General features: G+C 40.8%; 1 pseudogene; it reads left to right on the top strand.

Moving 5' to 3' along the window:
• The first annotated feature begins 3,403 nt into the window (after positions 1–3,403).
• Positions 3,404–3,504, top strand: LOC130468292 (uncharacterized; annotated as a pseudogene).
• The last annotated feature ends 19,727 nt before the right edge of the window (positions 3,505–23,231 follow it).

Below are 23,231 nucleotides of genomic sequence, written 5' to 3' on the forward strand. Positions count from 1 at the left end.
TAGTTGTTAAGAGTGGCAAAGTCATAAAAGATAGAAACCTGTCAGAATTAGGTGTTGCACTCCAACATAAATCCTAAAAGAGATAGAATTTGCAAAAGGAATTCTATTCCTGGTATAATTCGAAAGTAAGAGTTACGTATTAATTAAAATCTTAACGAACCTAGAGTTCGTAACGGGCCCAGACGCATTCCGTCATAAATTTAATACGCCCTAAAAAACTCGGATAAGTCTCAAAAGATCCGCGTTCTAAGAGTCCAAATCTGACAAAAAACTCGGCCCAGATCCCATTTTCAACGCCTGGATCTGGGCGCCGAAATCTTCGGCGCCCAGCCTTGGGCGCTGAAAATGCCTGGGGCCGTGTCGTCTCCGAATTCTTTTTGGATTCGTATTCTAAAAATCTATCTTTCCACAAACTCTTTCCCTATAAATACAACCTCAAAACCGACGTGAAGAAAACAACACAATTCCATAACCTGAGTATTGACTCTAGTCTTAAGCCTAGCCTCACGCTGCGAAATTGATCCGGCGTTCTGTCGCAATGGACCCAAAAGTCGAACAGAATGCATCCTGCCCCTTGTAGCTGATGAATTAAGCCTAAATACTGGAACATGGCTTGGAAACCCGAGATTCGTTAGATAAAAGGAGAAATAGCAAAGCCAAGTGGTTAGTTTTCTGAGAACCGTAACGCATCTCTCAAGGGTGCGTTGTAATGTGTCCCTCATATGATTTAATCGCTTTCATCACCCTTTTATAAAATTGTCGAACTATTAACTTGATTGATCTATCACGCCTAATAAGATAATACCTTGGACAATTGAATTATCATGCTAGGTACCTTAAATCAATCTAAATAAGATAATCACGATCGATTTAGTGTTATGTGTTGCATATTGCTAAAATCAATTCAGAATAGTTTAATAGTTTAACGCATATCCCTTCAATTATTTATGCTGAGCTAGTAAGGATAACCTACCTCTGGAGTTATCGATGAGCACTCCTCTCGGTAGTTACAGTCCCCCGAACTCTCAATCTCTGCCCTGCGGGTGTACGTTGAGCGATCCCCACATCAGGGATCACACGGGAACCTATGGCCGTCGTGGTCGAACATAATTGCACTCCCTTTATGTCACGATAACCGGGTTTTGTCAGTTTTCTCATTGTCGTTAAAAACTGAATGGCGACTCCTATATTACTAGTCGATTGGGTGTAAACTCACAGGAAATCCAATTACACTTGGTCTGACAATGTCACGCCCACGAGGGACGAGGTCACGCATTAGCCTCGTGCTTTTTCGACCCCCTCACACCTTCCTATCAATCTCAATATCACACTCAAGAACACAAGGATTGTTAGAAGCAATGGCACAAGAATGATTGTGCTCAACACAAGAAAGAGTGTCAACTTTCATGCAACTTTTCATTTTAGAGCAACAATGTTCATCAATTGCAAGCTTGAAACTAGCCTTGGCGTCCCCCACTTTCAAGGTGATTAGTCCTTCTTGCACATCGGTAAGAGCACCCGCGGTGGCCAAAAACGGCCTCCCCAAGATAATGGGGGTATGGGCATCCTCATCAATGTCCAAGACGACGAAATCCACAAGGAAAGTAAGCTCGCCGAGAACTAGGGGAACATCCTCAACCTTGCCAATAGGATACTTGACCGAACGGTCGGCAAGTTGCAAGGTGATGTTGGTTGGGACAAGATCTCCAACGTCAAGCTTGGCAAACACCGAATAAGGTAGTATACTAACACTAGCACCCAAATCACACAAGGCATTGCTTATTTCAAGCTCCTTAATAGCACAAGGGATAGAAAAACTTCCCGGGTCTTTGAGTTTGGGCGGTGTTTTGTTAAGAATGGTAGCACTACAATTTTCGATGAGGTTCACCGTCTCCTTTACGTCAAAATCTTGCTTCCCACTCAAGATTTCCTTAAGAAATCTCGTGTAGGATGGCATTTGTTTTAACGCATCCGTAAAGGGGATATTGACATACATTTGTCGAATAATCACAATAAATTTTGAGAATTGCACATCTAACTTGTGTCTATTAACTCTTTGGGGATAGGGGGAGGAGGAGTTGGGAGAGGAGGAAGAGGATTCTCCTTCGACTTATCACCATCACTCATGTCGTCGACATGACACTTCTCTTCCGCATCATCACGGTCCGAGGACTCATTTCCCATAGAACTCTCACCCCTAGAGCTAGGAGCTTCAACATGCGTAGCACTATCATCTAAGGTCTTCCCACTCCTTGTCACAATGGCATACAATTGCTTAGGAGGTTGACCTTGTGGTGGGAGACTTGTATGCACTTGTTGCTCTTTGATAGTGCTAGCTAGTTGAGCAATTTGGGTCTCAATCATTTTCAAGTGAGTGTTGGATTGCTTGAATCCATCCTCAAACTTGACATTCTTCTTGGCTTGCGCCCCCACAAACGACTCCATGAGAGCCTCAAGATTAGACTTGAGAGGCGGGAGTGGAGGAGGTGCAACGCCATAACCACTAAGGTTTGCTTGATATTGGTTTCCAAAGGTCCTCGGTCCATTGAATTTGGGAGGTGGCAATTGAGATGCACCATAAGGACCTCCCGAGTTCAAAGGATAACCCCCACTTGAGGCACCCCTAAATTGCCCATAAGAGTAGTTATAACCCCCTCCACCTTGATGGTTGGGATTATAACTCCCTTGGTTTTATTGGCCTTGATTACCAAAACCTTGAGATTGACCATAGGGAGCTTGGCTTTGATAGCCTTGTGATCTATAGCCACCTCAATTTTGGCTATCATACCCACTTCCTTGGCCATAGCCTTGGTGGGAACCATACATGGGGCCTCTAGGTTGCCTAGCAAAATTTTTATTGTTAGGGTTATCATTCCTAGACCTCTCATTTACGACATTATCATACTCTACATCAAAATCGCCTTCATACGAAGGGGCATAATCCACAAATGACAAGTTATGAACTAAGGGGCATGCATCGGGGGAGTGACTAAAGTCTTGGCAATTTTCGCAAAAGGAGGTGCCCGGAGGCATTGAGCCATAAGAAATTACCTTGCTCTTCCCCTTAGAGAGAAGAGTGGCCGAGGGAGGTGGGATTGTAGACGGTGATGGCGGTTGGCTTGGTGTGTTTTCGAGCTTCTCCAATCGCGAGGTAAGCTTCTCTATCATCCGTGCTTGCTCTATGGCGTACACCGAACCCTTACCATCTTCACTCCTACCTTTCCCATCATAATTCCTTGTGCCTACATGCCAAGATTGGTAGTTTTGAACTACATCCTCAATGATTTCCTCTATTTGATCCTCAGTTTTGTTCATGATGGGGCCTCCCGCTCCCGCATCAAGACTTGTCTTCGAACTTGGACTCAACCCCAAGTACAATGTTTGAAGCAACAACCATTTAGGGATCCCATGGTGAGGGCATTCCCTTTGGTACTCCTTAAAACGATCCCAAGCTTCAAAGAGTGACTCATATCGCCTTTGCTCAAAGGATTGAATCTTGTGGCGACACTCCGCCGTCTTCCCATGCGAATAGAACTTGTTTAAGAATGCACTCGTCACCTCGGTCCAAGTGCGAAGTGAGTTGGGCTTGACCTCCTTGTCAAGCCAATCACTTGCTCGCCCAAGTAGAGAGAACCGAAACAATGTCAACCTCACGTAATCCGATGTGACACCATTGTGCTTGATTGTGTCACAATAGTGCTCGAATTGTTTGAGATGTTCATGAGGTGATTCATTACTCTTCCCACAAAAGGGGTGGCTTTGGACCAAATTGATCAAGGTGGGCTTGATCTCAAAGTTGTTGGCACCCATTGTGGGGGCTTGAATACCACATGTAGCTTCGAATGCCCCCGGTATTCCCAAGTTCTTAACCGGGAGCGCCATGTTCTCAAAAACATGCTCACTCTCTTGTTGTTCCTCACCAACATTCAACGATTCGAATCTGTTATGGCTTGATGAGCTAGACCGTACACGGCTTAGTCTCCTAAGTGTCCTCTCCAATTCGAGGTCAAGAGGATGGAGGGTCCTTTGACGAGCACGCCCCCTAACAAGCATACAAACTCAAGAAAAACCGTGAGCAATGCCAAGGAAAAAGAAAGCTAAGCTAAATTGCAATGTTTTTGTATTTTCTAATGATGAACTAGTCTCAACTTAAACTCAAAACAACAACCATTCCTCGGCAAAGGCGCCATTTTGATAGGACGCTTTTCCGTCGTTGAAAGATCAATGCCACAATCAAACAAAATTTATAAAAACACTAGACCAACCAACTATATGAATTATAGTGGCAAGTAAAGGGATCGTCCCAAAGAAACGATGGTTCTCGAGTTTAAATGTCAAGCTAATTCGAACAAGAGCTTTGATTTGAATTATCACTAAGATGCTAAACTAACAATTAAACTAGATTAAATCAAGGAAACTAAACGTTAGGGAGTTTTGGATAGTCTAGGGAAATCGGGGGAAATGAACTACCATCTAGTAATCATGAATGATGCAATGAAATAGCACATAGGGGAATGAAAACTAATGACTTACTCGCCACCTCTCGGATGGAGCACGCGAAGCAACCTAGCCTATAGAAAAGCTTTCGCATATTCTTAAGCTAGATTAGCTTGCATACAATGGGAACTATCATTCACTTGCATGAACTAGGCTCACAATGTCTTGCCAAGCCTAAACCATACATTCCAATCTAACTCAATCAACTAGCATTTGCAACTACTACTCAATTGATCATAGAAAATCCTAGCACTATTCAATTTAATCACATCAATCATTAATCAATTAAATCATCAAATTCCCCTAATTAAGCCCCGAGATTCTCCCCTTTCCCTAACCTAAATCTACTCACTAGCCATTCTAGAAATCAAGAAATCCATTAATTCTACACTAGCAAGCATGAAATTGAAGGATTAGGAAGAGAGAATCAAAAACTAGAACAATCAATTGAACAATCAACAAGAGAATTAAAGATCAAAGTAACTAAAGTAAAATCAAGAAGAATTCAAGAATTGAAGGAATTATAGAACAATCAACAATCACAACAAAAGCAAGAATTAAGAAATTGAATTGAATTGCACAAAATTAGAAGAAGAGTTTAGAGAATTACAAATTGATGCTTCAATGGAGGAGAGTTTCTTTCTCTAGAAATGCTGGAAAACTAACTTTGAGAGTCTAAAAATATCAACTAAAATTCTAATCCTAACAAAATAATCGAAAAATCTATTTATAAGTTTCCCCAAAGAGAAGCCAAAATTCGAATAAGAGCAGCCCGTGCAGCCATTCGGTCGCACAGACCTTTTGTGCGACCGAACGTAAAAGAGTCATTCGAGCAAATACTGGGTCCTGTGCGAGCGAAGGCAGCGAAGAACACTTCCTTCGTCATGTGCGACCGAACGAAGAACCCTGTTCGGTCGAATGGGGTTTCTTTGGCTAATAATTCCTCTGCAGCACGATTCGCTCGAATGAAAGGCCTTGTGTGGGGCACAACTCTTGTGCGGTCGAGTTGAGAGCTTTGTGCGGTCGCATCCCAAATTAGGGACATTCTGCCTCCAAAAAACAAACCTGTGCGACCGAATAACAGAGCACGTTCGGTCGCACAAAACCTATGTTGTCGAATAGTGGGCTCTGCGATCGCATCCCAATTTAGAGACCTTCTGACTCAAAAAATCAATCATGTGCGACCGAACAACAGAGCATGTTCGATCGCACAGAACTGGATATTCCTTGTGCCCATTTGCACTCCTCTGTTCGGGTGCACAAACCATCACTCGATCGCACAAGCCCTGTTTTGGCTTGATTCTACTTGTTTTCCATCACTTTTCATCATAATCACCTATAAAGCACAAGATGGAACAAAACTTATAAAATTCACACAAAAAGCTATAAAAACTATAAAAAAGTATAAAAACTAACATAAAATCCTAAGCTAAGAGCGACATAAATGTCGTTCATCATCTGTATAGACCACAAGACATTGGGTAACTTATCGGCCCATAACCCTTTTGCTTCATCAAGCTTCTTTTTCATCCCTTCAGAAATAATTTTGTTGAATGCTTCCACCTGTCCGTTTTCTTGAGGAGGGCCAACTGATGCAAAGCATGCCGTGATCAGCTAACCAGTTTTCTAACTTGGATGTCTTGAATTGTGGCCCATTATCAAAGACAAAATAGATTGAGGCACGCCGAATCTGTTGATGATGTTTTTCCAAATGAAGGTTCTCACGTCCTGTGCCTTGGTGTTTTTCAGGGCTTCGGCTTATACCCATTTGGTGAAATAATCGACAGCGACTATCACATAGCGTACTCCTCCTGGGGCCATCGTGTAAGGACCTAGTAATTAAGTCCATTCCCCATTTAGCAAATGGTATGGGGCTTGTAATAGGTGTTAGCTTCTGAGCCGGCCTTCGAATTAGATGAGCAAACCGTTGACATTTATCACATCGCTTAACAAAGTCAAGTGCGTCTTCCTTGAGAGTGGGCCAGTAATACCCAGTTCTTAGAGCTTTTTCTGCCAAGGCCCTCCCCCCTATGTGAGAGCTGCATAATCCTTGATGCAGATCTTCCAATACTTCATTCCCCTTATCTGGGGTTACGCAGCGGAGAAGAGGCCGTGTGAAGGTTTTCTTGTATAAGGTCCCATTCCACATCTCGAACCAGGTGCATTTCTTTTGCAACCTTTCTGCCTGCTTGGGATCTTCAGGGAGTACCCCATTCATTTTGAAATTGACTAAGTCGTCCATCCAGGTGGCCTTCCGCTCTAGGATGGTTGTTCATGCAGCATCAATGCTCTTAGTTTGCTTTACCTCCCAAAATACATGACGCGGGGTGTCGCAGGATGCAGAGCTGGCCAACTTGTATAAGGCGTCTGCCTTGCTGTTTTCAGACCGGGGTATATGTTGTATCTTAAAGCTAGTCAGTGGTTGTATCTCCTGGCGGATTACTTCCAAGTATTTCATCATGGCTTCGTATTCTCCTTTTACTTGGCTGACAATTAGCTGTGAGTCAGATAGGACCAAGATTTTTTCTGCTCCTGCTGCTTTGCTCATTTGAATTCCACATATTAAAGCTTCGTACTCAGCTTCATTGTTTGACGCCTGAAAGTTGAAGCGCATGGTATACTCATATGCATCCCCCTTTGGTGATTCGCAGATGATGCCGGTTCCACACCCATTTTGGGTGGCGGACCCATCTACATGGACTACCCATTGTGTCTTATCAGTTTTCAAGTGGGCAGGCCTACTCATTTCCACAATAGAGTCAGCAAATGCCTGCCCCTTTATTGCTTTCCGGGGTTCATATGAAATGTTAAATGCATTGAGTTCGATTGCCCAATTGAGCATTCTTCCGGACGCTTCCAGATTGGTTAATGGCCGTTTCAGAGGTTGATCTGTGTACACTATCAGTCGATGAGCCAAGATGTAAGGACGGAGCTTCTTGCTGGCCAAGAACAAGGCTAAGCCAAATTTTTCAACAGTCGGGTACTTAAGCTCGGCATTCTGTAGCATATGGCTGATGAAGTAGACGGGAAACTATACTCCGTCTCTTTCTGTGAGTGAGACGGCACTTAGAGCGTGATCTGAGATGGAAAGATATAGACATAAAAATTCTCCTTGGAGAGGGCTAACTAGGCGCGGCAAAGTGTGTAGATGCTCCTTCAAACGAAGGAAGGCAGTTTCTGCCCGCGGCGTCCATTCGAACTGGGTGCCCTTTTTTATGGTGCTGAAGAAGTAATGACACTTATCTCCAGCTCTGGACAGAAAACGTCCTAAGGCGGCTAGACAACCAGTCAGACGTTGCACATCTTTAACTGTCTTTGGGGACGTCATAGTGATGACTCCTTGTATTTTGTCGGGATTGGCCTCAATGCCCCTTTTGTCAATTAGAAAACCGAGAAACTTGCCGGAAGTGACTCCAAAAATTCATTTCTTGGGATTGAGTCTCATTTGGTATGCTCTAAGGGCCTCGAAGGTCTCCCGCAAGGCCCCGAGGTGGTCTGCTCGCTGTTTTCTTTTTACAATCATGTCATCAATATAGACTTCTATATTCCTTCCAAGATGTTTTGCGAAAACTGTGTTTACTAAGCGTTGGAAAGTGGCTGGTGCATTCTTTAGGCCAAACGGCATCACCTTGTGTTATTCCAGTAGGAACACGCACAAGAGGGGGGGGGGTGAATTGTAATTAGAACTTTGATAAAGTTTCTTGCGGAACTTAAGAAACAATCAAGAAACTGAGAATAGAGAAGACAATAACAATAATTGTGAAAACTTCTTGATACTAATCAAGAAGAGAATTCTTTTATTATGGTAATGCCTCGATTACAATAATCTCTCCAACACAAGTTCCTCTCAAACTCGTGTTCCTCACAGTAATCTACTTCGATTACAACTCCTTGACTTCTCTCTCTCAGACTTAAACTCTAAGTCTAAACAGGATAACTCTATCCTTACTAATACAAAATATAATTCGTGTTTGGATAACTCTAGATATTAATAATGCTTTTGTGTGGATATAAGGAACTTAGGAACTTTGATATTAACTAGGACACAAACTGTTTTAGAAAATCTTAGACAAAACGTTTTTAGGAAAGCAAAAACTCTCAGAATGTTTGTGTGCTTTAAACCAAAAACGATTTCCCTTTTATAGTGTTTATCCTTAGGGTTAGTTCCCTTCAAAACCTCAACTGCTAACTGCCAGCACTTTGGTCTCCACGTCCCTTGACTTGAGGAACAAGGGGAAGACCACTTCCCACGTTCAGCCACAAAGCAGTTGGTGGTTTGACTCAATCAAACCCTAAAATATTTCTTTAAAACAGATTTTATTTATCTACAAAAACTTAGGAGAATATTTAGGAAAATAAGTTTTGTTTAAATAAAATAACACGTAAATCTATTTTATATTAAATATGTAAAACTTGTTTTTATTTATGAAAATGTTTTCCATAAAAATCGCTTCCAATAAAATAAATGGCCTAATTAAATCATAAGTTCCTTGAGTACTCTATATACCATTTGCATAATTAATATTTACATAAAATTCTAAGTACAGTGGACTACCTAGACTTTATGTCTTCCCTTTGTCTGGAACTTGCAATTCAGAAGCTTCAGACGTTCCAGCTAAGGAACATTGATGAGTTCCTCTCTTGCTAACACAGGAACTCTTGGCTATGAGTCTGTAATAGTTCTTGTGGATATTCGGAACTCTTGATATGTAACTGTGTTGCTCCTCTTGTGACTTCAAACTGGAACAGATACAACTTCCAGCTCTGAAACTCCATTGACTGTTCCAAGTGTACCTCAGGAACTTCACCAGTTTATTCAAGTTCCTATCCTAATAGAAACTTGGGCATATGCCTGTTCAAAGTCATTTAGCAACCATAATCAGGAAGTTTGCAATATGTGTGTGTCATCAACCAAAACTTAGGAACAACAATATTCCCCCTTTTTGGTGATGACAACACTTGCAAACTTTTTACAAAGAGAGTAAGTACAAACAAACAAGAACTTATACAGACTATTGTGAAACAGAAAAAAAAACAAAAGAGAAAGATTAGAGAGAAGAAAGAGGAGCACCCTTGGCTTACAGAGAGATTCAGAGAGATTGATTCAGGAACTGGATTGAGTGTGCCTTGGAAGTTTGCACCCATGACTTCCCCCTGTTGACATCGACAAAAAGCATAGCACGAAATATAGCCATTCCAAACACAGTGCCCCACGATCAACGTTTGGCAAGTTAAGCTAGCCTCAAAGTATTAAACCAACTCATACAATAAATTGAAAGCAAGCAGTAATGATCAAGACTAGAAAGCATAGATATGTGTAACCAAGCAAGTCAAAATAAGATGGAACAAATACCCAAGTTTGAAGATTATACAAACCGAAAGCAAATTAAAAAGATTGTTCCATGGCAAAAGATAAAAGAAACATGGGATAGGGTGATTTAGGCTTGGGATGGGGAACCAGAACCAGCAGTTTCTTCTATCACAGTCTCCTCAAAAGATTCCAGATTGTTGATCTTGGTGAGGATTGTGGCACGAGTTGCATTGGCTTGTTCTGAGTAGTGGTGAAGATCGTTTTGGAGAGTCTTGACACTTGTAACCAATGCACCTATGTGGGCCTGCATTGAGCTAATCCTGTGATCTGTTCCCTCCTGTAGTTCCACCAGACGAGCAACTGTTGCCTTTAGCTCCAATATCTGATCATCCTTTGTGTTCCAGGCACCCCCATGATCTTGAACATGTTCCTGTTCAGATGGAACACGACGAGCTTTGGACTTTTTGGAGGATCTGGGTGTCCTTTTTCTTGGCCCAACAGTTTCAGGCAGTTTCTCTTGATTCAGTGGAACAGCATCCTCCTCTATGGGCATCTCCTTGACATCCCCTTCCTCATTTATTTCCATGAAGACAGGCCCTCTTGTCTTGTTCTCCTTCATTGCCACCCTCATGCTCTTTCTTTTTCCTACACTCTTCCTGTTCCCTCGAGGTAAAGGGACCTCTATTTGTTCGAGTTCCTCCTCCTCCTCCACTTCTTCTTTAACTACAGTTCCTTCCTGATCTTCCTCATCTTGTTTCTCTTCCTTTCCAGCCCTTATGACTTTACCCTGAACCACTTTAAGATTTAATAGATGGAGCATTTCAAGTTGAAGGATTTGGGTGGATTTTAAGGGAATCACAAAGTATGGGCTAAGGTCAACTGAGAAGCTTTTGAAGATTTCTGTAAGAAGGGAGGAGTATGGAATTTTGAATTTGGGGATACAGGTGGATAAGTGTTTGATCATGATTGCAGGGAAGTTTATGGGAATTTTCCTTTCAAGACAATACATGAGACATGCATCAAACAGACTTGCTATGTTCCTCTTCTGAGTTCGAGGAACTACACCTCTCCACACAATATTAAACAGTAATTTTTGAAGAGGTGAAAAGCAGTTGTGTGAGGTGGAGGTGGATACTTTAGAATCTCCTCCAATGGAACCAACTATATCTTTCTCATCTACATTATCTATGGTCACTGTGATTTGACCTTTGAGCCACATATCAAAACCCCTATTGGGTGTACCAAACAGCTGTTCCAGATAAGAGGCATCAAATTCGATGCGAGTTCCATTCACTTTACTTGAACATACATTATCAACACATGCAAAGTTCTTGCAGAATTCTTTCATAGCTTCAGGAATTAAGGGGGATTTGGCATAGGTACTCAACAGACTTACCCACTTTTGTTGTTCAAGGATTTCCATCAACTCTTTAAATTTCGTGGCTTCACACCATGTTGAGTTGATTGCGAACCCCTCGACCAGATTGTTTTCCTTTGCAGTGAGTTTCTTGGACCCTTTTGCTTCCCCCTGAGTTTGAGCATTCTCCTCTGTTTCCTCGATGTTTTCACCAGAAGCTTCCACTCGTCGTTTTTTGGATTTTCTTGTGGAGGATCTAGGGTTTGAGATTGGGGATTTCATTTCGATGTCAGTGTTGGTTTGTTCCCCCTGAGTGATTGCGAGCATTGGATTGTGGGATCGAAGAGGAATTGGCGATTGAATGGGTGAGGTATCCATGGGAACAGGAGATGAAGGGTTTCTCTTTCGTTTGAGGGATGTGAGATCAGTGTTGTTGCTTGTGAGCACCATGGTGGGGGTTTTTATAGGTGGAAGGAGAGGTGATGTCAGTGGAGAAGGCGTGTGAGAGAGAGAAAGGGGGTTGCATGGATTGATTGTGGAAAGTGAAGAGTTTCTCCTATTTATTGCCAATGGAACCGTTCCAAACATTCTTTGAATATGGGTATTCGGTTTTTAATTTAAAAAATAAATAGATAAAAATAAAAGGAAAATGAAAAAAAATTGTGTTTGACTTTGACTTGCTTAATTTCGTATCTCTGACTTAACTAGTTTGAAAGGAACTGCTTACCTTGCTCATTTGAAGTGTGAGTGAATTTGCCACGATGGTAAGCTTCAACTATGTTTGCACACAAGATTTTGTGTTTGTAATAGTCTATATGTACCATGATTTTTGCTTTTGCCTTAGAGGAACTCCAATTTGGCAATTACCTTAGCTTGATCATTCCGAGTTCCATTCTCATTTTCTCATGTTTCTCTCTGTTCAAAGGCTTAGTTAAAATATCAGCAATTTGGTGATCAGTTTGGCAAAAATCTAATTTGATCAAACCTTTCTCAACATTATCTTTAAGGAAATGGTGTCTGATGTGGATGTGTTTGACTCGGGAATGATGAACCGGATCTTTTGAAATACAAATAGCACTAGTGTTATCACAATAGATAGGAACACAATCATAGATAATACCAAAATCTCTTAGCTGTTGTTTTATCCATAGAATTTGTGAGCAACAAGCTGCAGCAGCTACATACTCAGCTTCAGCTGTGGATAGAGCAACAGTATTCTGTTTCTTGGAACCCCAAGAAACCATGCATGGACCTAGGAACTGTACCATACCTGATGTGCTTTTTCTATTCACTAAGTCACCTGCATAATCAGCATCTGCATATCCTCTTAGCTCGAAGGATCCACTTCTTGGATAGTAAAGGCATAGGTCATCAGTTCCTTTGAGATATCTTAGTATTCTTTTCACCGCAGTTAGATGGGACTCCTTTGGATTTGATTGAAATCTTGCACATAGTCCTACACTAAAAGAAATGTCAGGTCTACTGGCTGTTAAATATAATAGAGATCCAATCATACCTCTGTATTTTGTTTGATTCACACTTTTCCCATTTGGATCAGTGTCTAATCTGGTAGCAGTTCCCATGGGAGTGTGATTTACTTTGGCTGATTCTAGCTCATATTTCTTTAGGAGTTCCTTCACATACTTTTGTTGGTGTATCATGATTCCCTCCTCGGTTTGCTTGATTTGTAAACCAAGGAAGAAGTTGAGTTCCCCCATCATACTCATTTCAAATTCACTGCTCATCAAGCTTGCAAAATCCTTGCACAAATTTTCATTAGTTGCTCCAAATAATATATCATCAACATAAATTTGAACTACTAACAAGTCAGTTCCTCTAGATTTTAAGAATAAGGTTTTGTCTATTCTACCTCTTTTAAAATCATTTTGAAGGAGGAACTTTGATAATCTCTCGTACCAAGATCTAGGGGCTTGTTTTAGTCCATAGAGAGCCTTATCTAATTTGTAAATGTGATTTGGAAATTCGGGATTTTCAAATCCAGGGGGCTGTTCCACATAAACATCTTCCTCTAAGAAACCGTTTAAGAAAGCACATTTAACATCCATTTGATAAAGTTTAAAACCCATGAAAGCAGCAAAAGCAATTAAGATTCTAATGGCTTCTAATCTAGCAACAGGTGCAAATGTTTCTTCAAAGTCAATGCCTTCCTGTTGATTATAACCTTTGACCACTAACCTTGCTTTGTTCCTTATGATTGTTGCATGTTCATCTTTCTTGTTCCGGAACACCCATTTTAGCCCTATCACCTTCTGGTGCTTTGGTTTGGGTTCCAAGTGCCATACCTTGTTTCTTCTGAATTCATTTAATTCTTCTTGCATGGCAATGATCCAGTCAGCATCTTCCAGAGCCTCAGTGTGATTTCTTGGCTCAAATATGGAGAGGAACGCGTGGAATGCGCAAAAGTTCCTTAGTTGTGACCTTGTCTGAGTTCCTTTTCTGATGTCACTCACAATGAGTTCCATTGGGTGGGACTTTAGATGCTTCCAAGGTTTAGGTTGAAATTGAGCTACTGGTGTTGTGGCATTTTCGTCAGTTCCTTCTATGACCTGAGTTCCCTGTTGGGGTTCCTCTGGTGTTGTTTCTGGATCTTCTTGGTTTTCTGCTTGTTCCTCTAGTACGGGAACTTCTTGATTTTGTTGAGCAGTTCCTCTTGCTGTGTGTTTGCTTATTTGGAACTCCTCATCATTTTCTGCAGCACGAGATAAACCAATCTCGAAAAATTCTTGTTCCTGTACTATGTCAGTTTTGTTAGATTCATCAAATATTATATGTACACTTTCCTCAACACACATAGATCTTTTGTTATAAACTCTATAAGCCTTGCTATTTAAGGCATATCCTAGGAACACTGCCTCGTCGCTTCTTTCATCAAACTTCCCCAAGTTCCTTTTTCCATTGTTGTGGACAAAACATTTGCTCCCAAAGGCTCTAAAGTAAGAGATGTTGGGTTTTATACCTTTTAGTAGCTCATAGGGGGTTTTGTTTAGGATTGCTCGAATCATAACTCTATTTATAATGTAACAAGCAGTATTGACTGCTTCAGCCCAGAAGTTCCTAGGCAAGGAACTGGCTATTAGCATGGTTCTTGCCATGTCCTCTAGGGTTCTATTTTTCCTCTCAACAACTCCATTTTGTTGTGGAGTTCTGGGAGCTGAGAAATTGTGATCCATACCTTGTTCCTTGCAGTATTCATCGAATTTGTAGTTTTCAAATTCTGTTCCATGATCTGATCTTATATGGATCAGTTGGTGACCTGTGGTTTTCTGGATTTTCTTTGAAAATGTAACAAACTCATCAAACGTTTCATCCTTGCTTGTTAGAAATATGACCCAAGTAAAGCGAGAGTAATCATCAACAATAACTAATACATATTTTTTCCCACTTCTGCTTTGAATTCTCATTGGTCCACATAAGTCCATATGGATGAGTTCCAATGGTTTTCTGGTGCTTACCAATTTCTTAGATTTAAAGGAACTTCGGACATGCTTGCCTTTTGCACATGCATCACACACTTTATCAGTTAGGAACTTGATTGAGGGGAGTCCTCGAACCAGTTCCTTTGATCTTAGTTTGTCAAGCAGCGAGAAACTAGCATGTCCAAACCTCCTGTGCCATAGTAGGGAATTTTCTTCAAGGGCACTGAGGCAGGTTAGATTGTTCCTGGGAACTGTATTGAGATCCACAGAATATGTGTTCCCTTTACGAGTTCCTTCCAAAATAACCTTCCCAGTGTTATTGTTTATGATTTGACAGTTTTCAGAAGTAAAACTTACAGAGTTTCCTTTGTCACAGAATTGAGAGATGCTTAGTAGACTGTGCATCAAACCCTCGACTAAAAATACATTTTCAATGGCGTAGGAACTTGACCTTCCAACTTTTCCAATTCCAATAATTTCTCCTTTCATGTTGTCTCCAAAGGTCACAGTTCCTCCATTGTAGGCTTCTAGTGAGAGGAATTTAGATTTGTCTCCTGTCATGTGTTTGGAACACCCGCTGTCGAGATACCACGAGCTGTTCCCCTTCACTAGAATCTGTAAAGAGATCAAAGGTTAGTTACAGGAACTCGGGTTTCCTCGAGTTCCTTTTCAACTATAACTTCAGACTTCTTAACCCATTTTTGCTTTACATAATTTATGTTTCTTTGATCCTGTTCCTTCATCTTGGAACACTCAGTACTTATGTGACTTCCACTTCCACATGAGAAGCAGACTTTTACACTAGGAAGATCCACATACTTCTTCTTATGACTATTTTTATGGTTAAAGCCCAATCCTTCTGTTCTCTTAGATTGAGCATTCTCAATCCATTTGGGAGGAACTTTAGGTGGTTGTCTCTGTGCCCTGGCCATGGATAGTTCCCTTTCCAGTTTCTCTTTTTGTTCCTTTGTGGTGATCAGATCTTTGTTTAAATTTTCTAAGTCGATGTTAAAAATTCCCATGTTGATTTCCAAGGATTTTGTAGGATCTAAACTTAAATTAAACATCTTATATTGACTGAGTTGAACTTGTAGAATGATGTTTTCATTTCTAATTTTTTCGAATGACTCATTAATAGAGGTATTTCTATCTAGTAATTCAAAGAACCTGCCTTGGACATCAGATCTAATATTGTTCAGATAATTTATGTGGTCTTTACTGAGTTCCAAGGCTCTATCACTTTGTGCTTTTAATATACTTAGCTTTTTGTAATCATCTAGAGTTTCTAGCAACAGTTCAATTAGTTTTGACTTTGAGAGACACTGAAGAGTGGAGGAACTTACTTCTTCTGATGGAACTTGATCAGTTCCTTCTGTTCTAGCCATAAGGCAGAGATTTGCAGTTTCTTCATTTGGTTGTTCCTCATCGTCTTCTGAGTCTGTTGCTTCGCCCCATGCAGCTATCATGGCCTTCTTGAAGTTTGGTCTGTTGAAGGTAGACTTGTTAAAGCGATCTTTGACCTGTTCCTTCCCTTTTCCTCTGGTCTTGTCGTTCTCCCACAGAGGGCATTCACGAATTTGATGATCAGTTTCTCCACATTTGAAGCAACCTTGCTCAGTTTTGGAACTAGTGATTTTCTTGGCAAAGTTCCTTCCTTTCTGGTTTCCTGGTTTGAAGTTCCTATAGAGCTTTCTCATTCTTCTGACCAGCATGGCAGCCTCTTCTTCATCTGGTTCAGATTCATCGAGTTCCTCAGCCTTTAGAGCAAGTCCTCGACTTCTTGAGCTCTCGGGAACAGCAGCTCCAAGATGCAGTTCGTGTGTCATCAAGGAACCAGCAAGTTGTTCAATGTTGAACTTGGTGAAGTCCTTGGTCTCAAACAGTGCAGTGACCTTTGTTCTCCAGCGATCATCTTGTGGCATGCTTCTTAGTATTTTTCTTACCTGTTCATCTGTGGGAATGATTCTACCAAGAGAAACTAATTCATTGGTTATGTTAGTAAATCTAGTGAACATTTCTTGAATAGTTTCTTTTGGAAGCATCTCAAATCTTTCATATTTAGACATCAAAAGGTCAATTTTGGAACGCTTAACTTCATTAGTTCCTTCGTGGGTTACTTGAAGTAGTTCCCAAATCTGTTTTGCGTTCTTGCACCCCATGACTCTGTTGTGTTCATGAGGTCCAAGCCCGCAATGCAAGATTTTGACAGCCATGGCATTCATCTCATATTTATCAAAGTCTTCTTTAGAAAATTCAGACATTGGTTTAGGAACTACCTCGTTTTCAGCATTGGTCTTTGTTACCTCGAAGTCTCCAACTTCAATTACACGCCAAACTTGGTAATTTTCAGCTTTGATGAATATCTCCATTCTATTCTTCCAGTATGAGTAGAACTTGCCATTGAACATAGGTGGCCTTTGTGTCGAGTAACCTTCTTCCAGTTTCTCTTGTGAGTTCATACTTTCAGGAACTTGACTCAAACAGGGTTTCCTGTGTTTTAGTGAGTACTGGCTCTGATACCAACTGTTATTCCAGTAGGAACACGCACAAGAGGGGGGGGGGTGAATTGTAATTAGAACTTTGATAAAGTTTCTTGCGGAACTTAAGAAACAATCAAGAAACTGAGAATAGAGAAGACAATAACAATAATTGTGAAAACTTCTTGATACTAATCAAGAAGAGAATTCTTTTATTATGGTAATGCCTCGATTACAATAATCTCTCCAACACAAGTTCCTCTCAAACTCGTGTTCCTCACAGTAATCTACTTCGATTACAACTCCTTGACTTCTCTCTCTCAGACTTAAACTCTAAGTCTAAACAGGATAACTCTATCCTTACTAATACAAAATATAATTCGTGTTTGGATAACTCTAGATATTAATAATGCTTTTGTGTGGATATAAGGAACTTAGGAACTTTGATATTAACTAGGACACAAACTGTTTTAGAAAATCTTAGACAAAACGTTTTTAGGAAAGCAAAAACTCTCAGAATGTTTGTGTGCTTTAAACCAAAAACGATTTCCCTTTTATAGTGTTTATCCTTAGGGTTAGTTCCCTTCAAAACCTCAACTGCTAACTGCCAGCACTTTGGTCTCCACGTCCCTTGACTTGAGGAACAAGGGGAAGACCACTTCCCACGTTCAGCCACAAAGCAGTTGGTGGTTTGACTCAATCAAACCCTAAAATATTTCTTTAAAACAGATTTTATTTATCTACAAAAACTTAGGAGAATATTTAGGAAAATAAGTTTTGTTTAAATAAAATAACACGTAAATCTATTTTATATTAAATATGTAAAACTTGTTTTTATTTATGAAAATGTTTTCCATAAAAATCGCTTCCAATAAAATAAATGGCCTAATTAAATCATAAGTTCCTTGAGTACTCTATATACCATTTGCATAATTAATATTTACATAAAATTCTAAGTACAGTGGACTACCTAGACTTTATGTCTTCCCTTTGTCTGGAACTTGCAACTCAGAAGCTTCAGACGTTCCAGCTAAGGAACATTGATGAGTTCCTCTCTTGCTAACACAGGAACTCTTGGCTATGAGTCTGTAATAGTTCTTGTGGATATTCGGAACTCTTGATATGTAACTGTGTTGCTCCTCTTGTGACTTCAAACTGGAACAGATACAACTTCCAGCTCTGAAACTCCATTGACTGTTCCAAGTGTACCTCAGGAACTTCACCAGTTTATTCAAGTTCCTATCCTAATAGAAACTTGGGCATATGCCTGTTCAAAGTCATTTAGCAACCATAATCAGGAAGTTTGCAATATGTGTGTGTCATCAACCAAAACTTAGGAACAACACCTTGTAACAGTACAAACCCTGCTCTGTGACAAACAATGTCTTCTCTTGATCTTCAAGCCACAAGGGGATTTGATGAAATCCAGAATAGGCGTCCATAAAGCTCATCATGGCATGTCCTGTCGTCGAGTCGACAAGGCGATCTATCTTCGGTAATGGGAAGCTGTCCATGGGGCAGGCCTTGTTTAAGTCTGTATAATCGAAGCATATTCTCTACGTCCCATTGCGCTTGGGCACTAGCACTACATTGGCCACCCAGTCCGGGTATTGGAATGGGCGTATAAAGCCAGTGTCCATCAGTTTTTGCACCTCAGCGGCGGCGGCTAAGTTTCGGGCCTCCCCATGATTCCTTTTCTTCTGTCGCACTGGTTTCATGGCACTATCTACATTCAATTTGTGTACTTCTACTGCTGGAACAATGCCTGGCATTTCTTCCACTGTGAAAGAAAATATTTCTCTGTATTCTCTCAACAGTTGTACCAGTGTCGCTGCCATGGGATCGTCAGGCGGGATTCCAATAGGAACAGTTCGAGATGGATCTTTTAGGTCTAAGACTATATCATAGTGCGCTCCCACCGGCTCGGGTCGTCTGTCCGCACTATGAGCCATGGGCATCTCTTTGATTCTTCGTTCTTTTTTCTGAGGTTTCAACTGTTCACTCTTTTTCGGAGACGCTCCCCAAACTGCCGGTTCCAACGTAGATAGGTAGAAATCTCTAGCCAATTGTTGGTTTCCGTAGAGGGCTCCAATGCCACCATTGCTTCCCACAAATTTAACCAACAGTAAGTGAGGGACTATCACTACCTTTAGATCATTGAGGGCTGGGCGGCCTAGTATGATGTTAAAGGAGGTGAAACTTGCCACAATTGTGAATTGGACGGCACCTTCTTTAGTTATTGGAGGGGTGCCAATGGAGACGGGAAGCAGAATGGAACCGATCGGACGGACGACACTTCCCCCGAAACCTACAAGGGGCCCGGGTACCTTTTCTATCGTTCCAGGGTCATGCTTCAACATCTGTAGGTATTGCAAACTGATTATGTCGGACGAGCTCCCTGTGTCTACTAGCACTCTTTTCACCCTGAGGTTGGCCACTTTAATTTCCAAGACCAAAGGGTCATCATCATATGGTGTTGCCGCCTTGCGGTAATCGTCTTTGGAAATTTCCATGTGGGGTATATCCATTTTCTTGGTGCAGAGATGAGACGAACTGAATTTTCGTCCTTCTCTAGACGGTGCTCCTGCCGCGATCCCTCCTGATATTACTTCTGTGAACCCTTCGTCTGAATAACTGTCGCCGTTGTCAGAGATGGGAGAGGCACCCGACTCTTGGCCTGTTATCTTGCTGGATTCATTGGCATCTGTCAAACATAGATATTGATGTAGGTATCCTCTAGCCGCGTAGCCATCCAGTGAAGGAAATAATGCCCTTGGTCCAAGTATGCATTCTATGTTAAGTCTAATAAATGCGGTTCAGTATTAGTTAACAAGTTAATAATTCAGTGAGATCAAGTGAGCTGAATGCCTAGCTAGAGGCCGCTTCAGTTCAAGTGGAATTAATGATATTAATCCACAGCTTACTCTTGACTGAACCCGTAGGGTCACACAAATAGTACGTAAACGTATCAAGTATTTAATGGCATTAGATACTCCATCTATGGATTTTCGAAAACGACAGATCTTGTTTTCAGTGGGAGCTGAGATCGTCACAAGCAAGAAATGAATACTCCGGAAACGATGATATTACCGGAAACGGAAATATGGATCGTATCGGAAATATAAATATTATCCAAGTCATAGATGTTGCCGAAAACGGAAACATGGTACGTATCGGAAAATATTATCGGAAATGGAAATATTACCAGAATCGGAAATATTGCCGGAAACGGAAATATTGTCAGAATCGGAAATATTATCGGAATCGGAAAATAATTCCGGAAACGGAAATATTAAATATTTGTTCGAAACGGAAATTGATTCCGGAATCGGAAATATTAAATATTGTTCGTATCGGAAATGAATTCCGGAACCGGGAATTTAATCGGAAGCGTATCGTACGAATTAGCATCGGACGAGGCCTGCCGGACGAAGGCCCAGCACGAAGTCGGGCCATCGCCCAGCAAGCCAAACGCGCGCCACAAGCCCAGCCAAGGCAGCGCCCAGGCCTACCGCAAGGCATGCCCAGCGCGCGCCAAGGCCACGGCTGCGTGGGCCTCGCTGCGTGGGCTGCTGCTCGCACGCACGCGCATGGGCGGCCCTTGTGGCCGCCGTGTGTGTGTGAGTTTGTGTTCATGCATGATTCCTAAAACTATTAGAGTTAGTATATGATTAAATTCCTATTCCTAAAAGGGTAAATTAATTAATTAGAGTTCTTGTAGGATTCTAAGTTTAATTAATTCGTGTCCTACTAGGATTACAATTCCCTTTCCATAACTCTATAAATACGTGCCTAGGGTCACATATTTTCAGAGATTAATTCAAGTATTCAAAGTGAGTTTTGAGAGAAAAATTCAGCCACATTCCTTGCTCAATAGTGCCGAAAATTCTAGTACCTTAAGGGCGATTCTAGTTGGTCAATCTTAAGGCGGATCCGGACGTGCTGTGGATTATCTACGGAGGGACGACACTTGGAGTCCTAAAGACTTGTTCTTGTTCGGTTCGGGCGCAGCTAGGGAAGGCACGCAACAAAGAGTATGCATCTAAATTATGCTATATGATTATGTGTAAATAATATGTATTCCTGGCTTAATGGTTGTTTCCGCATGATTTATGAAATTGTCATATGTATCATAACCTAACAATGGTATCACGAGCCCCTTATTATTTTCATAATCTAAATTGCATGAACATGGTTAAATATTACAAATTTGCAAGAATTAAAAGGGGTGATTAATTTTCGTAATTGTTAATTAATTGCAAATTGCGTTTATTTAATTATACGTACGCAGTTTTTCGGCAGTTTCTTCGTTACTCATCCAAATCGAGTGATTTTTGTGTCAATTCCGCATGTAAAAGGCATTCTAAAATTTTCACAAAAATAATATTTTTCTGCCGAACGCAGAATTCTCAAATTCGAAGCCTAACTATGACTTTTCGAAGGTTTTAGTTTTTCGAATGCAAAATTTCGTAAATTTAAGATGTTAAATTAAATATTTGCGATTCTTGTTGATAAATCTTGAATTTTTGATTGACCTACTGTATATGTTTAACAAGTTTGAATGCCTAGCCTTGTTAATTATGCAATCTAATTTGTAATTATGATTAATTTGTTGAAAATTAGAATAATTTAGAATTAATTTGATTTTCATAATTAATTATAATCTAATTAGAAACCTATGATTAAAAACCACCATAAAAATTGTAAATTTATGATAAATTTTAAATTTTTATGACCTAGACTTGAATCCATGACAATCGGAAATCAATTGAATAATAAATTTTCGATTTTTCGCCCTAAAATAATGAAATTAATATTATTTATTAATTTGTCATTAATTTTAAATATAAATTTTAAATTTTTTATGCGATTCGTTCATATAACTTGCACGCACATAGCAATGGACGCTTCGTGTTACCCTTAAGGGGTGTTGTATAGTGCGGACATGCGACGACGAGCAAGGGAGCTCGTCGCCCGTGTGGCACGAATGCAATGAGCAAGGGCATGGTGCACGAGCACAAGGCAGCAGCCCTGCCTTGTGTCGTGGGCCACGAGCTATGAACAAATGGGCAAGCCATGGCAGTCGCGTGTGGGCAGCAAGCGAGCTGCGCCACGACGCGCACTGCCTCGCGCAAGCGTGCGCAGCCTCGCGCGCAGCGAGCGCAAGCTCGCGTGCCACGAGCGCTGCGCCCAGCGATTGATCGCGCGCAATTGCTCGCGCGCACAGCGAGCGATGGCTCGCGCGCACAGCGAGCAATGGCTCGCGCGCACAGCGAGCGATGGAGTGCACGCAGCGAGCGCTGGCGAGCGCGCACTGCGAGCGATGGCTCGCGAGCGACGAGCGCTGGCGCGCGCGCAGCGAGCACCACAGCGTGCGATGGCTTGCGATGGAAGATGCAGCAGCTATGCGACGAGCGCATGGGCTGCGCGCACATGGCCAGCAATGGCTGTGTGCGTGCGGCCTATGGGCGTGCGATGCGTAGGGTGTTTGCGTTGCGATTAGATCGTTTTGAATGTTTAATTTGAAATTTTTCAGTTTACGTAATTTTAATTAATTTTAAAATTAATAATTTAAATTATTTTCTTGGATTTTAATTTTGAATATTGTAATTATAATAAATTTTATTTATTCTAATTATTTTACTAAAATTAAAATCATGAATTAATTTAAATACGACTGAAATTAAATTAAACTTTTTGGATTCAATTATAAAATTATATGAGCTTTAAATTTTAATTAAATTTGTATGTTTCCGGTTAGACTTGAAATACATTTTTATGTTTAAAATTAGTAAAGCATATGAATTTATTGGTTTAAGTGGGAGCCCTTTTAGTCATAAAACTCTTGATTAGGTCTACAAATCCTTAAGGTTAAAACAACTTGATTAGAATTAATAAGGACTGAATAATTGGTAGATTATTGGTGCCCTTGATTAATTGCTGCAAATGTTTACGTGATGCATAATGTGTTTTACTAACCAGCTATGTGGGCCATTCATGATAATGAATGGGTGAATGGTATATATTGTATATGTACTGTTTTGCAGGTTATGAAGTGACTAGTATGGCCCAAATAGGATAGAAAATATGGTCTGCGTACCATTAATTTGAATGTAATTGGTCTAAAGTACCAAAGTTATTTTTCAATTCAA

This window comes from Spinacia oleracea, chromosome 2 (genome assembly GCF_020520425.1).
Source record: "Spinacia oleracea cultivar Varoflay chromosome 2, BTI_SOV_V1, whole genome shotgun sequence".
NCBI classification, from domain to species: domain Eukaryota; kingdom Viridiplantae; phylum Streptophyta; class Magnoliopsida; order Caryophyllales; family Amaranthaceae; genus Spinacia; species Spinacia oleracea.